This window comes from Anabrus simplex, chromosome 6 (genome assembly GCF_040414725.1).
Source record: "Anabrus simplex isolate iqAnaSimp1 chromosome 6, ASM4041472v1, whole genome shotgun sequence".
NCBI classification, from domain to species: Eukaryota; Metazoa; Arthropoda; class Insecta; order Orthoptera; family Tettigoniidae; genus Anabrus; species Anabrus simplex.
Window position 1 is genome coordinate 140,170,585 of NC_090270.1, and position 17,018 is coordinate 140,187,602.

Consider the following 17,018-nt stretch of genomic DNA (forward strand, 5'->3'; position numbering starts at 1 on the left):
GTTAGCAGTTGCTATAAGCTTTTCCTTGGTTTTCGCCTGTCGCCTTTCTACGAGTTGTTCCCCTATCACTTTCCTCATTCCATTCACAGCAGGATGCCATTTAGGGAACATGGCAGCTACGCTGGCTGGGATCTTCCCAGTTTTCGCATATTCGCTGAGCTCCCCCGTGGATGCACATGATGATAAATTATCGCCCCCACCCTTAAAGTTAGGTACACCTGAATAAAGCAAAAACCAGCAAGAAGCAAAAGCATAGAACACAGCACTTTAACAACCTTACCCAGCATGTCTGAAAGGATACATGAGCACCAATTCAGTTCACAGGTAAAGGAAAAAAGCCACTCAACAAAGCAATCTTACACCAACACTCAGAGCAAAGGTGCCAGTACCGCGCATCAATTGTTGGATGGCGCTCCCTACAGCATTTCCATGTTGCATATATTACCGGCACACTTTTTCTGGATATATTTACACCCTAGTGCTGAATCGGTCGACCTCGGCAATCTTCGAGATTCGTATTGGCGACCTTTGAAACAAACTATGAATCGCTTATGCATCGCTGTGCGACATCTGGCGTACACTGTACGTACTAGTACTGTTGTTGTTTACACAGCAAAGCCAAACTATAGAATTCATGCCAAGGTAAGTAGACTATTATAAATTCATGCTAGGAACAAGATTCGCATCGAGAAATGTTACATAATGTGTGTCTGACACAGTTCTTGGCTTAAGATAATAAAGGTTGAGAAAATTCATATCGATCGAGCATATTATCGATTCAATTCAGATTTCATTTCTATTCAGTTGGCAGTACTACCGGAACCGGGAAAGCTCCCTCCTTACAAGACCAACTACTGTATTTGCAACTACTACTTCTTCTTCTTGGTGATAATTATCACCAAGAAATAGAAGCAGTTGGTCTTGCTCCTTACACAAATCTATCGATCTATAGACGAGTTTCGGATTTTAAAAAATCGATTTAAGAACACGAACGCTGTTAAAATTAGTTGCATTTTGTAATTAATAGTTTTCCTATAACCTGCGAATAATCACAAGATCTATTTTGTCATCTTTAAGAACTCGGGTTTCATATATTGTGAAGAGTTGCTATGTAATTAATACTCTACTCATAGCGTATTGAAAGAGGAAGTGAGTGCTCTCTCGTAGTTGATAGGCGTGACGGTTTGAGTCCGATTTATTTGTAGGCTCTCTCTTCCTACATCGACCATACCAATGCGTACGTTGATACTTTGTTTCTGTTTTCCTTTCTGTCATATACTGGTATGGTATTTCCTACTCAGTGTTCTATAGTACCGCACAGAAGTCATGCTCGAAGGACTATAGACGATGGTGTTTACAAATGCTGAAAAGGCCGGCACGATCCTATTGTATGAGGAATGTATAAAGAATGCTGTGCTTTTTGAAATGTGTAAGCTGAGAGATATCCGTGCAGATGACAATGATCTCGATGACTATTTGAAAAATGTTATCAATTAAAGGAAAATGGATATGTTATTCCTTGAAAATGTTTCCGGAACAAAACCAGTGCCTGAAAGGGGAGATGAAATTAATGTTCTAGCAATCGTTGTTGTATAAAAAATAGATCCACACATTAGGTTCCGAGATATCGCATAGGAAAGCGTCATTAGTAAGGGTTAACGTACCACGTACTCTGCACCCTAATAAGTTCCATCAGTAACATGTTCTTCTCCACCAAAAGCTACATGGAAACAGTTTTCAGAATCAGGTCATTTTTTGTGAATGTTTATTGAAACATGGTACACCGACCTTGCCATATATCTTGTTTACAGACGAAACAATGTTTACAAATCATGGCCGAATTGGTCTTAAATATGTAGTAGAAAATCCCTATTGGCTTCCCCAAGTGGAACATCAGCGTCCATGGAGTGCAAATGTATGGTGCGCAATAGTGGAGCACCAGTTCATGGAACTATTTTTCATCGATGTTTTGTGACTTCCCTCAATTATGTCACTTTCCTAACACATGAACTTCATCTGATATTGGAGGATATCCGTTTGCAGACGAGGAGGAACTTGTAGTATCAGTACGATGGGTGCCCAGCACATAGAACAAGGTGCAGTACAGATTGTCTTTACCAAATGTTTCCAGATCGGTGGATAAGTCGAAGAGGACCTGTAAGCTAGCCAGCTCATTCCTCCTATTTGATAGCACTCGGTCGTTTCTGTGGTGAAAGTTAAAATGTGTTGTGTACAAGGGTATAGTGACCGGTCGCACGATATGAAACGACGCACTGGAGCATTCTGTACTAATATTTCTTCTTAAATTAGCTAGTAATATTTAGCTGAAAGACTAGAAGTGCGTATTTTAGCTAATGGCAATCGTTTTGAAGAACGCTGGTAAACGAACACGCACAGCCCAAGTAGACATGCATACCCTAGTACTGATAGTTTCTATGCAGCAGACAACAGTGATGATCAGGGTTAGGATTTTTAGGTGCGGAACTTTTTTATTAGGGTATATTAAAGCTGTGTCCGCCTCTGTGGTGTAGTGGTTAGTGTGATTAGCTGCCACCCCCGGAGGCCCGGGTTCGATTCCCGGCTCTGCCACGAAATTTGAAAAGTGGTACGAGGGCTGGAACGGGGTCCGCTCAGCCTCGGCAGGTCAACTGAGTAGAGATGGGTTCGATTCCCACCTCAGCCATCCTCGAAGTGGTTTTCCATGGTTTCCCACTTTTCCCCCAGGCAAATGCCGGGATGGTACGTAACTTAAGGCCTCGGCTGCTTCCTACCCTCTTCCTTGTCTATTCCTTCCAATCTTCCCATCCCCCCGCAAGGCCCTTGTTCAGCATAGCAGGTGAGACCGCCTGGGCGAGGTACTGGTCATCCTCCCCAGTTGTATCCCCAAACCCAGAATCGGAAGCTCCAGGACACTGCCCTTGGGGAGGAAGAGGTGGGATCCCTCGCTGAGTCCGAGGGAAAAACCAACCCTGGAGGGTAAACAGTAAAGAAGAAGAAGAAGAAGAAGAAGAAGAAGATCACTGGCTAACTGTAAGAGCAACCTGCCTAACATGCCATACAATCGTGGACAACTGCTGCCGGCTGCCCATCATGAGACGTGTAGGTACTGTCTGAGAGCTGAGAGCATGCGCGGAAATCCGTAGTCGAAACAGGTCGAGATATCGATCGATGAGCTGCGTAAATGTTGTAGGTTGCGCTATCTCTCGGTAGGGCGTGTGAACTGCTGATTTGTTTGTTTTCTACTCGGCGCAGCTTCGTGGCTTATTCGTGGTAGTTGATTCGTAGATATTTAACCAACTACTTTTATGCGGGTGGAAATTCCTGTCTACAGTAATCTTCACAACAGTGACTAAGTCAAAGAATTAGAGTTTGAGATCCATAAAACTAGTAGAACAAGTTAAGACAGTGAGAAGTTTTCGTAGTAACATGTGACAGAACTCTCCACTGGAGGAATAGGAGCACAAACAAGTGAGTAGCCTACTGTCTGAATGTACGTATTTTACGATTCTTTCTTTTCTTCGCGTCCTTGGTCAATATGCATGCGTGTGACCTTCTATGCCTGTGTTTTTACGGGCTAATTAAGCATGTCCTTTATATGATTACAACTAATGGCATGATGTGTAAATAATATTTCTTCCCTGACTGTCAATTTACTGCTACATTTAACTTGTTGCTTTTGCTGTTGAGATCATGCGCAGGAAATACAGAATAAACTAAACAGTGTTTTAATACTGTTTGCAACTTTCAAAGAGGCCTATTTTGGGGGCACCTATTCTGTTCTTCCCCGTGTATATAATGCAGCAAGATCACTGAGGGTTACTCGATTATGCTTTAATTAGAGACACAGTGGATATAAGCTCCATATAGGTACTCCCTTCGTATATGCGAAACAGTCTGCCAACTTACGTACAGTAATAACTGTATAATGTATGCATATCTGTCGCCAACCTCGGTTACATATTAACAGGTTCTGTAAATTAAAATTTTTCTCAATTTAAATACCGTGGGTTATACTGGTACTGTATGCTAAATTATTTTCATTATGATGGTGACTAGCTGAAGTATGTTCCGTTACAATCTCCAACACTTACAAACACGATATTGGTGCCATTGTTCCTGTCTCTCCCTATTTATTGGGATGGGCACTAGAAGTAGATTTGGCCCAGTTTTACAGCCTGATGGCCTTTCTGCCCCGTGATGTGGCGGGATGCATTCACTGTTGCGTGTTTCTGTAGTACGGGTAGTTGGTGGTGAGTTGTATGTAGAGAGAAGTGTGTTAAGACGAATACTAACACCCAGTCCCCGAGCCAGAAAATTGAACCATACTCAGTTAAAATCCCTCGTCCGAACGCTGACCATTCCGGCAAGTAGTAGGATCAAAACGGAACTAAGGGGTAGACAGACAGACATTCATTCATTCATTCATTCATTAACCTATTTGTTTTCGCATTGCGGGTATTTAGCACTGTAAACGTGACCGTGTCCGCCTCTGTGGTTTAGTGGTTAGCGTGATTAGCTGCCCCCCCCCCCCCGCCCGGGGGCCCGAGTTCGATTCCCGGCTCTGCCATGAAATTTGAAAAGTGGTACGAGGGCTGGAACGGGATCCACTCAGCCTCGGGAGGTCAGTTGAGGTCGATTCCCACCTCAGCCTTCCTCGAAGTGGATTTCCGTGCTTTCCCACTTCTCCAGGCAAATGCTGGAATGGTACCTAACTTAAGGCCACGGCCGCTCCCTTCTCTCTTCCTTGTCTATCCCTTCCAGTCTTCCCATCCCTCCACAAGGCCCCTGCTGAGCATAGCAGGTGAGACCGCCTGGGCGAGGTACTGGTCATCCTTCCCAGTTGTATCCCCCGACCCAGAGTCTGAAGTTCCAGGACACTGCCATTGAGGCGGTAGGGGTGGATCCCTCGCTCAGTCCGAGGGAAAAACCAAGTCGGGACGGTAAACAGATTAAGAAAGAAAGAAATGTGACCGTACTATTTCTTATTGGAATTCACAACGCATGGGCGTTTATTTTCGTGGCTTTTGACATTAAGAAGGTGGTTTTCATTCCAGGAATCTTTACAGGAAATGTTAACTTGACTGGAAGGAGGAAACAATGAAAGTCCACAGCCTGTTTCCAGTCATTCGACCGGGTCAGGAATGGAATGAATGAAGCCCCAATCTAGCAGCGAGGTTAGGAACTGTGCCGGCTGCCGAAGCCTGTCGCACTCCTCTGAGGCAATGATTAATGAATGACAAATGAAATGGTAATGGAGAGTGTTGCTGGAATGAAAGGTGACAGGGAAAACCAGAGTGCCCAGAGAAAAAAAACTGTCCCGCCTCCGCTTTGTCCAGCACAAATCTCACGGGATTTGAACCACGGAACCCAGCTGTGAGAGGCCAGCGCTCTGGCTCCTGAGCCACGGAGGCGTCCAGGAAATTGTATGTGAATGAAAAATGTTTCGTGTAAACAATACATTTTCATTTCCTGGAATATGACTTGTTCCTTACTATCTTGTTGGAATCCCTGTGGAACTTTCAATCAATAAGTATTCCCGTACCCTACTACTGTATTTTGGAACACCTAAAACGGCTATAACTGAGCGGAGTGGCCGTGCATGTTAACGCGCTACGGCTATGGAGCTAAGATCTGTCCTTGTGAGATGAGTGGGTTCGAACCCCACCGTCGGCTGTTCTGAGAATGTTTTTTCTGTGGTTCCCTATTTTCACTTCCAGGCAAATGCCGTGGCAGTTCCTGTTTATAGGCCGCAGACGATTCCTTCCACCTCCTTATCGAATATACTTCTCGAGAACATTTTTCAGAAAATACACAACCTTTCTCGAGGCTCCCTGATCTAGTGCCTTAATGAAGTACATCAACGGACTGTCACTGACAGCTGATGACAGAAGCTCTAAGCAAGAAGAACATTGACTCCTTGGCCACCAATCATCCCTGAAGTCTAGAGTTCTATGTTAACCGGTGTTTCTGAAAACAAAGAAACAAATACTTTTCTGCTGATAAATTAGATTAACTGTTGTTGTTGTTTTTTTTTTTTTGCTAGTGTCTTTACGTCGCACCGACACAGATAGATCTTATGGGGACGATGGGATAGGAGTTGGAAGGAATCGGCCATGGCCTTAAGGTACAGCCTGGTGTGAAAATGGGAAACCACGTAAAACCATCTTCAGGGCTGCCGACAGTGGGATTCGAACCCACTATCTCCCGGATGCAAGCTTACAGCCGCGCGCCCCTGACCGCACGGCCAACTCGCCCGGTAAAGGATTAACTAACTGTTAATTGTCCCGTAAGCGTAGCTCAGACAATGCTTGGTGTCAGCTGAGTTGCATACGGTATAACAACATTTTTCTTAAAATGAAAATTTGTTCTAGTCGGAAAATGCCGTGAGTAGCCTACCTTCAAAAGGCGAGTCTAGGAGTGAATATCCTGAGGAATCGGAATCCTGAGCAATTGTCCCTTGAACTACTCACTGTGCCCTGGCGGAATCCAGTTCTTTGAAAGTCTGTGTTTCAGCATTAGAAGAATCAGATAATTTATTTCTGTTTTCATCGTTGTTTACATGCATAGAGGTAAGATCTAACATTCATCGTGTTGTTGAAACCTCCTTTTCTCCGCAAGTGGCTGAACATGACTTTTATATCGTCACTAGATAAATTCCTACTTAATACACGATGAAATCCCACTGACAGCAAGTACCGAATACATTTTATAAGTGGACTGTGTTGTGATGACGAGAGTGCTTCGTAAGTTTCCATGCTGATTTTGTTTTTGTTCATATTGCGGTGAAATTCTTTAACAAATGTCAAAAACGTATTCCTAAGCCAATTGGGTCTCATCATCCACCTCAGAAAAAAAGACAAGTGTGTCTTTGTTCCTAGTTATACAGCATATGCTTGCTTCGTATTGCACATACCATGAATGTCATGCCCATCTCTTATTATCTCAAGAAAGTCTCTGGTCTTCTGTAGACTTTCGTGATCTTTCACCACCTCACAAGCAACAGTAGGCAAACTCTTCATTGCATCTGTGACAGATGTAGGAAACATACTGTATATTTGGCCCTTTATACATGCATTTTTCCAAGTTAGTCTGAACAGGGTTTTCGTCGTTAGGCCCCTAACAAGTTTCACGATATGACCCTTCCGTGCATTGTTTTAGGCAGGAACTGGAAATTAATTTGCTTTAATGGTCGAATTCTTTCGCCAAGAATTCAAATTGAGATCGCAAGTTTTTCAAGATATGAATGCTATCAAAGAGGTCTGTTTCCATCGTAAGGATGTGCCATTTCTGGAAGAAGTGATCCATTACTCATTTTCTTCATGTTGACATTAACTGAGGAATTATCAGTTTCAATTCTTATGATCTGGAACCCAAGTTGGTCAACTACTGATACTACTTTAGTTGTGAGGGTGTTTAGTTGTGCCCCACTTAACTGTCAAATAAAGTAGAATGCGACGGGTATCCTTTAAGTTGTCGATAGTCCTCGTAATAAAAACCAGAGAAGCTTGTTAGCGACTTTATCGCTTCTGCTTGCTTCTTCTATTTCAACTTCTTTGTATCCTAAATATTCGTCAAGACTGCGATTATAAAGTATGTTAGCATTAATCGCGTTAATACACCATTTTAAATCTATGTAAACGAGTAAAAGAAAAGTATGAAGAAATACCTAAAACATTCACCAGTATTGCTCCAGTCTACACGAGATTTTACTCACTATATTCAGTAGCGGCGATTGGGAGAAGTGTAGGGGAAAAAATTGTACACAAAACAAGAACTACCCGGTTTGTGGAATATAGTGAGGGAGGGTATAAACGTCAAAACAGAAAGAAGAAAGCTACAAAAGGGAAAGTTTTTTTGATGGTCAGTTAAATAATTCCTAGTTTCAGTCGGCTAAAGTGAAAAAAAAAGAAAAAACTCCACGAAGTGCGGAGGGGATGTTCGCCCCTCCCCCCCCCCCCCCCTCGCACCCACTAATTGCCGCTACTGGCTATATTTACACACTTTATTTGCGCAGCTTAACTATACAATCTCGGAAACAGTTAATAATTTCTGCTGGAAATATTAGCACTCACAGATGGTTGACACGCGTTTTTCTTTTCTAACAAAACTCTTATTATACTACGTACTGTTTGCATTCAAAGCCATGTAAACTATAGTTGGGCCCACGAGAGTTGGAGTCTGACGTTTAGCGCCACCGGCGAGAAAAAGTTGACTAACGCTGCTCGAAAATGGTCTGTTGCTAAGGCAACGGTAGCAGAGATGCCATATTTATGGAAGCTAATGCCACGTGGATTGGCTTGCTCTCGATCGCTTTTGTGATATTATTCGGAGTGGTACTGTTGTTAGCTGTGTTAGTTGTTGCTGGTTTATGTAATTATTTACGTGTTTGTTTCCTGAATATTATTTTCGTTGTTAGTTTATTTTTGTAAGTTAATCGGTGGCTAGTTGTGCAGTTCTATTATCTATTTAACATGTGCATTTGTTGAGGTTATAGTGAGTTTAGTGATTATAAAATCTCATATTTATCGGCAGTGACGTGTTGTCTTAAATGCTGGAATTATTAGCAAGAGCTTAGGAACGGGTCCATGTTTATTGAATTTCATTAGGCCTACATATTTGATTAAATATTCAGCCTGTATGAAAGGGTGATATGCAACAGATAAAGGTAACTATGACAACGCAACATACTTCGCAGTTGCTGCTTTCGCCGCTCAAATGTCAGACTCCAACTCTCGTGGGCCCAACTATAGTCGCGAAACAGGTCATGAACCTGACATCTAGCGGCTGCAGCTGAAAACGCTTGGTCGATGTTCTGACGTACCAAACCTTGAGCTTGTCATTGCCACTAGTACGCTATAAACAACACCACCTAGTTTAGTTCCGAAATTCAACATGTCCACAAAAATAAAATAAAAATGAGACATTTTACATTTCATGATCTCTATTTAATACATAATAGTGTTTTGTTTCATAGCTGTTCTTATTCCTTAAATATTAAACCATACATTTTCTGTTCTGTTCTAAAACTGAGTATGTCCACATGTTTTTTTCCACGACTTGACATGTTCATGTCCACAACATGTTTTTTTCCATAACTTGACATGTCCAAAGTAACTTGGTAACAGAAGGAAACGCATTGTTTTTTTGTCTTACGTCGCACTGACATAGATAGACATAGATAGGTCTTATGGCGATGATGGGATAGGAAAGGGTTAGGAGTCGGAAGGAAGCGGCCGTGGCCTTAATTAAGGTACAGCTCTGGTGTGAAAATGGGAAATTATGGAAAACCATCTTCAGCTTACTTACAATGTGTCTTTTAAACCCGTTTATCATCGTACCATTGCCTACTGTCCATCTCACAACATAATCGAGGTAATTTTGCAGTTGCTCACAATCTTGTAACTTTTTTATTACTCTATACAGAATAACATCATCCGCAGAAAGCTTTATCTCTGATTCTACTTCTTTACTCATATCATTTATATATCTCTATATATAAGAAATCATAAAGGTCCAATAATACTGCCTTGAAGAATTCCCCTCTACTGTTACAGAGTCAGATAAAGCTTGGCTTACTCTAATTCTCTGAGATCTGTTTTCTAGAAATATAGCCACCCATTCAGTCACTCTTGTCTAGTCCAGTTACACTCATTTTGCCAGTAGTCTCCCATGATCTACCCTATCAAATGCCTTAGACAGGTCAAACGCGATACAGTCCATTTGACCTCCTGAATCCAATATATCTTCTATACCTTGCTGGAATCCTCCAAGTTGCGTTTCATTGGAATAACCTTTCCTGAACCTGAACTGCTTTCCATTGAACCCGTTATTAATTTTGCAAACATATGTAATATAATCAGAAACAATGCTTTCCCAAAACTTACAAGGAATGCATGTCAAACTGACTGGCCTGTAATTTTCAGCTTTGTCTTATCACCCTTTTCTTTATACATAGGGACTACTATAGCAACTCTCCATTCATTTGGTATAGCTCCTTCATGCAAACAATAATCAGTATAATCACATAAGTACTTCAGATATGGTACTATATCCCAACCCTTTGTCTTTAGTATATACGCCTAAATCTTATCAATTCCAACTGCTTTTCTAGTTTACAACTTTTGTATCTTATTGTAAATGTCCTTGTTATCATAGATAAATGTTAATACTTCTTTGGTATTAGTGGCCTTCTCTATTTGGACATTATTCTTGTAACCAACAATCTTTACATGCTGCTGAGTGAATACTTCTGCCTTTTCAAGATCTTCGCATATACACTCCCCTTGTTCATTAATGATACCTGGAATGTACCTCCGTGGAAAACAAATGGAAAAATCTACAGATGTCATGTACGTAGGCTTGTCTTTCTTAATTTGATCCTCTAAGATCCGACGTAAAGTCGGGGTCGCTTCATGAGATCCTACATTTCTTCTGAAGTCAAACTGTTCTCCGAACATTTTTTTTTTTTTTTTTACAATTTGTTTTACTTCGCACTGACACAGATAGGTCTTATGGAGACGATGGGATAGGAAAGGCTTAGGACTGGGAAGGAAGCAGCTGTGGTCTTAATTAACGTACAGCCCCAGCATTTGCCTGGTGTAAAAATGGTAAACCACGGAAGACCATCTTCAGGGCTGCCGACGTTGGAGCTCGAACCCACTATCTCCCGGATGCAAGCTCACAGCCGCGCGCCCCTAATCGCACGACCAACTCGCCCGGTCTCCCAATTCCGCTTCAACTTGTCTTTCCATTCTTCTGTGAATAATACATGTTAAAATTTAAAGGGGCTCTGCAGGGAAATTACATGTGATGCAAGTCTCTAGAAAATTATTTACAACTGGGGCCGTTAAATGTGAATATCTTACCTAAACGGTTAGTTCTATTAAATAATGGAGTCGGCGAGCGTACTTAAAATTCGATTTCCTAGAAAAAAGTTTGTAAATATTTTCTTGTAATTCCTACAGTGTTCCCAAAAAAGATGCTTTTCTGTGTTTTACTATCACACTCTCTCTTTTAAGCTGGCGATGTAGCAAAAGAAAATATGGAACAAGTCACAGGATATCATACGCTTAGGGCCCTTAAAATTGAATTCGCTGCCTAAAAGGTTAGTCCTATTGAACAGTGGATCGCACCAGGTGTACTGAGTGGCTCAGACGGTTGAGGCGCTGATCTTCTCACCTCAGTTTGGCAGGTTCGATCCTGGCTCAGTCCGGTGGTATTTGAAGTTGCTCAAATACGCCAGCCTCATGTCGGTAGATTTACTGGCACGTATAAAGAACTCTTGCTGGAATAAAACTTCCAGCACCTCGGCGTCTCCGAAAACGGAAAAGTAGTTAGTGGGACGTAAAGCCATTATTATTATTATTATTATTATTATTATTATTATTATTATTATTATTAATATTATTATTATTAGGCCTATCTTCTAATGTTTACACAGTACGAACAGCAATAATGTATGTATGTATGTATGTATGTATGTATGTATGTATGTATGTATGTATGTATGTATGTATGTATGTATGTATGTATGTATGTTCAGTCTTCAGCCCTAAGGCTGGTTGGATCCTCAACAGCTCTGCCATCAGCTGTCATAAATGGCCTAGGCATCACTGAAGAGGCGTAGTAGGGACATGAGGAGTGAGGTAATTTCCCGTTGCTTTCCTCGCCGAGCCAGAAGTTGCTATTACATATCAGTCTGCCAAGCCCACTGAAATGCATGCACCAGCCGACCCTATGCGCAACATTTTCACACCATTCATAGCAGGGACTGGCTGCAGAAGGAATGGCATTACTGGCATCGCTGATACCTCAGTCACTTTCGTATAGTCAATGCCAAGGATAAGACAGAGACAGATCAATGAAAGTAACAAAATTGCTCTAGCCCATACCAGAACACATAGTGCACTGTAAAGACTAGGTCCTGCCAGCAAAGACATACAGCAATAACATACCAGCAAAATATACAATAATGAGCGATGAAATAAGTAGCAGCAATGTAAATTGATCAGTAATGTCGCACACGATCTTGGCTAACAAATGAGATGTTCTCTCTGTCCCTTCCAAATCGTAGAAATCGTTGAGTGTGATACACCCAATTCCTTCACGATGCACACCCCCACGTGTGGGGAACGCACATGTAGAATACACCCGCGGCTGCCCCTGCCTGTCGTAAGAGGCGCCTAAAAGGGGCGACCTAGGCGCGGACATGGATTGCGGCTTGATATGTGTTGGACCTCCTGTGGATGGGAGGGGCTGAATACATTCACAGGTAATCCCTGCCTGTCGTAGAAGGCGACTAAAAGGGTCATGTGGTCATGGTCTCCTCTTTATTTTTTACTAGCTGATGTACCCGAGCTACGCTACGGGATTCTCAGAAAGACTGACTTTGTGGCTTTCGTAACTGAAGTCAACATAGGTCATTACAGAAACGTCAGTAGGAAAGTAGAGATTAAAAACAGTGTTATCATATAAAATACTCAATCAAATGAAAAACCGCACATTTTCTCACTTATAACAATTAGTACTACGGTGCCGATCTAACAGCCCAAAGTTCCAGAACTGGAATGACCACGCCGCAGACAGCCGTGAATACTCATCTGCCATTATTCCGTTAAATATGCACACTGTTCATTCCAACCAGTGCCTCAAAGTGGGGATTAAATACCTCGAATGCTATGCTGAACCAGTGTGTTACGTTCCAGTAGTATCAGAAAATTTATGAACCTGAGGAATGGCATGCTAAAGAAGAAAGTTATCTAACTCCCCAGCTACGTCCCGCATATCTTCAGGCAGACTGTTACACTCGGTACGACCTGGCGAGTTGGCCGTGTGGTTAGGGGCACGCAACTATGAGCTTTGGTTTTGGTACTAGAGAGGTATTATTCAGTCTGCAGGTATTAGTCCAACGGTGTCGGGATGTCAATGGCGATGTTTTTGCTTGTTTCATCGATTACGAAAAGGCTTTCGATACAGTCCGCCATGATGAACTTATGAACATTCTTCGGGAATTAGGACTTGATGGACGGGACATTCGTATTATTGGTAATCTCTACTGGAACCAGTGTGCTGGCATAAGAGTTGATGGTCGTGTCTCGGAAGAAGTCTCAGTTATGAAAGGAGTTCGCCAAGGCTGTATTCTTTCCCCCATGCTTTTCAACATCTATTCAGAAAATATTTTTCGAGATGCTCTTTACGGAAAGACTCAAGGAATTGTGGTTAATGGTTTCATCATAAATAACATCAGGTACGCCGATGACACTGTGCTACTTGCAACCAATCTCCAGGATCTACAGGAACTACTTAATGCTGTCACTGAAGCCAGCAGCGCAATGGGCTTGAAGCTTAATGTAAAGAAGACAAAGTGGATGGTTATAAGTAGGAAAGAAGATGGCATTCGAGGTAATCTCACAACAGCGAAGAAACAGATCGCGAGAGTGGCAACATTTAAATACCTGGGATGTATGATGACTGGGACCTTACTCACGAGATCCGATGCAGAATTGAGCAGGCCAGAACTTCTTTTCAGAGACTTAGGAAACTTTTGACAAGCCGTGACCTTTCCATTTCACTACGGACACGACTACTCCGGTGCTACGTTTTCAGCATTCTGTTGTACGGCGTTGAGGCATGGACACTAACTGAGACCATGTGCAAGAGATTGCAAGCATTTGAAATGTGGACGTACCGAAGGATGCTGAAGATACTTTGGACAGCTAAAATGACCAATATAGACGTTTTGCACCGTATGAACAAAGAACCAGAAATTCTCACTACCATCAAGAGAAGGAAACTAGAATACTTTAGTCATATGATGCGGAACTCTAAATACCACCTTCTGCAAGTAATACTCCAAGGGAAAATTAATGTAAAACGTGGTCCGGGGAGAAGTAGGACATCATGGCTCGGCAACTTGAGCCAGTGGTTTGGGGTGACAAAGCTTACTCTGTTCAGAACAGCTATGAACAAACAACAGATCATGCTACTGATCGCCAACGTTCTGCGAGGACATGGCACATGAAGAAGAAGAAGAAGAAGAAGAAGAAGAAGAAGAAGAACTATGAGCTTGCATCCCGGAGATAGTGGATTCGAACCTCACTGTCGGCAGCCCTGAAGATGCTATTCCGTGGTTTCCCATTTTCACACCAGGAAAATGCTGAGGTGTACCTTAATTAACGCCAAGGCCGCTTCCTTCACACTCCTAGCCCTCTCCTATCCCATCGTCGTCATAAGGCCTATCTGTGTTGGTGTGACGTAAGGCAAATAAAAAACCTCGGTGTAAAGCAGTAATTCTGAAATGAAATGGCGTATGGCTTTTAGTGCCGGGAGTGTCCGAGGACAAGTTTGGCTCGCCAGATGCAGGTCTTTTGATTTGACGCCCGTAGGCGACCTACGCGTCGTGATGAGGATGAAATGATGATGAAGACGACACCTACACCCAGCCCACGTGCCAGCGAAATTAACCAATTAAGGTTAAAATTCCCGACCCTGCCGGGAATCGAACCCGGGACCCCTGTGACCAAAGGCCAACACGCTAACCATTTAGCCATGAAGGCGGACAGCAGTAATTCTATCTATCAGCAACAGAAGACACAAAGCACATCACAACAAACAATGGTCAATGTAATGTTCTTGTTGATAAATTTTATGAGTTTTCTATATTGTAGGCCTTCACATTCAGTTTTCTTTCGACTCTGTGATATTAGGGCGTCTTATAACATTATTTATAGTGTAGACTGTAGTTCCTTATTCTCCAACTTTACATGCCGATTTTCATTAAATCCTGTTGACCCATTTTCTCATGACTCGGCACTGATAAGGACTTAGTACATACCGATTTTCATTAAATCCTGTTGACCCATTTTCTCATGACTCGGCACTGATAAGGACTTAGTAACAAAAATCCAAATTCATGAATATCTCTGTGATAATAGCCGGTACGGTAACAATGCATAAGACATAAATGATCGGAAATTTAATACTATATAACTATAGCTATGTAATATTTATCGATACGACCACTAATAACATAATTACTTGGGAATTACATTTTAGGACTTCCCCTAAACTACCATTTCATTCAGCGTGAATACAATTATTTATGACCTAGATTATAGTGACTTATTCCCCGACTTTGCATACCGATTTTCATTAATATAGGACCACTAATAACATACATATTTGGGAATTCCATTTTAGGCCTTCCTCTTAACTACTTTTTTCTCAGCGTGAATACAGTTATTTATGGCCTAGATTGTAGTAATTTATTCCCCGAGTTCACCTACCGATTTTCGTTAAGATATTACCATTAATAACATAAATATTTGATAATTAAATTTTAGGCCTTCCTCTAAACTACCATTTCACTCAGCGTGAATCAAATTACTTACGGCGTAGATCATAGCGACTTAATCCCGGACTTTGCATACTGATTTTCAATAAGGTACAACCACTAATAACATAAATATCTGAGAATTAATTTTAGGCCTTCCCCTAAACTACCATTCAGTCAGCGTGAACAAAATTTTTTATGGCCTAGATTGTAGCGACTTATTCCCCGACTTTGCATACCGATTTTCATTAAATTCTCTTCAGCCGTTTTCTCGTGGTGCGTAGACAGACAGACAGACAGACAGACAGACAGACAGACAGACAGACAGACAGACAGACAGACAGACAGACAGACAGACAGACAGACAGACAGACAGACAGAAATTACGGAAAAAGTGCATTCCTTGTTACTGTGGACAGGACTGATACAGAAATACCATCCTTTTTAAATTCGGAGCAGTGTACAGACAAAACTCTTATATATATATATATATATATATTGTTTTTATGAGGGTTAGTTGTAGACCGATTCAAAATTGTTGATGTGCGTGCTGCTCGGAGATGGGCCTCTTCCGTGTGCGATTACACCCGAAAGCCCGCTTGTGACCACCCAGGGATCGGCAGGTGGGAGCGTCATGTACCCGTGCGGTAGTATCCGCCTGTCAACACAGGTCCCCACACAGCCGAATGCCAGGACATATTATTATTAATTGTTTTTTAATGTTTTTATCTTATATTTAGTGCTCTGTACACGCTACGTGGTACATGCTATTGCGGGTGATTGGAGGGAGTCCTAGTGCTCATTGCCTCAGTCATTCCGTATTAGGCATCGTCCAACATCGGACCCCGGGCAATGCCGGCTACGACCAGGTGGGTATTGCCTTGGCTGCTTGGTTCGGCTAGAGACCGCTGATCGGAGTGGGTGGTATTCGGGAGGATGATTTCGGGCATGGCTTCGAAACATCTTCGACCTGCCCAAGGTAATCCCCTACCGAAGTCTTTAACTTTTGATTCCTTGAGGAGTTCAACCACCTAGGAACATGCGCAGCGTGAAGGAATGGGTTCCAGTTTCCCTAGGTTTCTGGTTGCTTCCCCCTGTGGGTGGGTGCGGTAGAATGACACCCACGGTATCAACTGTCTGTCGTAAGAGGCGACTAGAAGGGGCCCCAGGGGCGCTGAATTGTGGAGTTGGGTTGGCGACCACGGGGCCCTTAGCTGAGTCCTGGTTTTGCTTCCAATTGTCTCGGGCTCCTCACTTTCATCTATCCTATCCGACCTCTCTTGGTCAACGCTTGTTCTTTCCGACCCCGACGCTATTAGGTTTGTGAGGGCTAGGGAGTCTTTCATTTTCACGCCCTTCGTGGCCCTTGTCTTTCTTTGGCCGATACTTTCATTTGTCGAAATGTCGGACCCCTTCATTTTTTCTCTCTGATTAGTGTTATATAGAGGATGGTTGCCTAGTTGTACTTCCTATTAAAACAATAATCACACCACCACCTCTCTGGTTGCCACCAGAACCGATGGGCATGATGTTAAGCTGGTAAAATCGATCCTTTTTAGTAGGCACATTGACGGCGTCTACGGCGAGCTTGAGGATCTCAAGAAAATTCGCAATGGTGGTCTGCTTTTGAAGACACCAATAGCACTGCAAGCCGATCAGTTGCTTAAGTGCGACCACTTTGGCGAAA

The 17,018-nt window shown here is 42.4% G+C and overlaps 1 protein-coding gene across 2 annotated transcripts in view; it reads left to right on the top strand.

The window, feature by feature from the left end:
* Nucleotides 1-3,264: 3,264 nt before the first annotated feature.
* Nucleotides 3,265-17,018, top strand: part of LOC136876202 (uncharacterized) — a 105,889-nt gene continuing 92,135 nt past the window's right edge. For both annotated transcript variants that reach the window (XR_010860549.2, XR_010860550.2), the window contains exon 1: nt 3,265-3,468. The gene's annotated coding sequence lies outside the window, so the exon portion shown is untranslated. The remainder of the gene's footprint in view (nt 3,469-17,018) is intronic.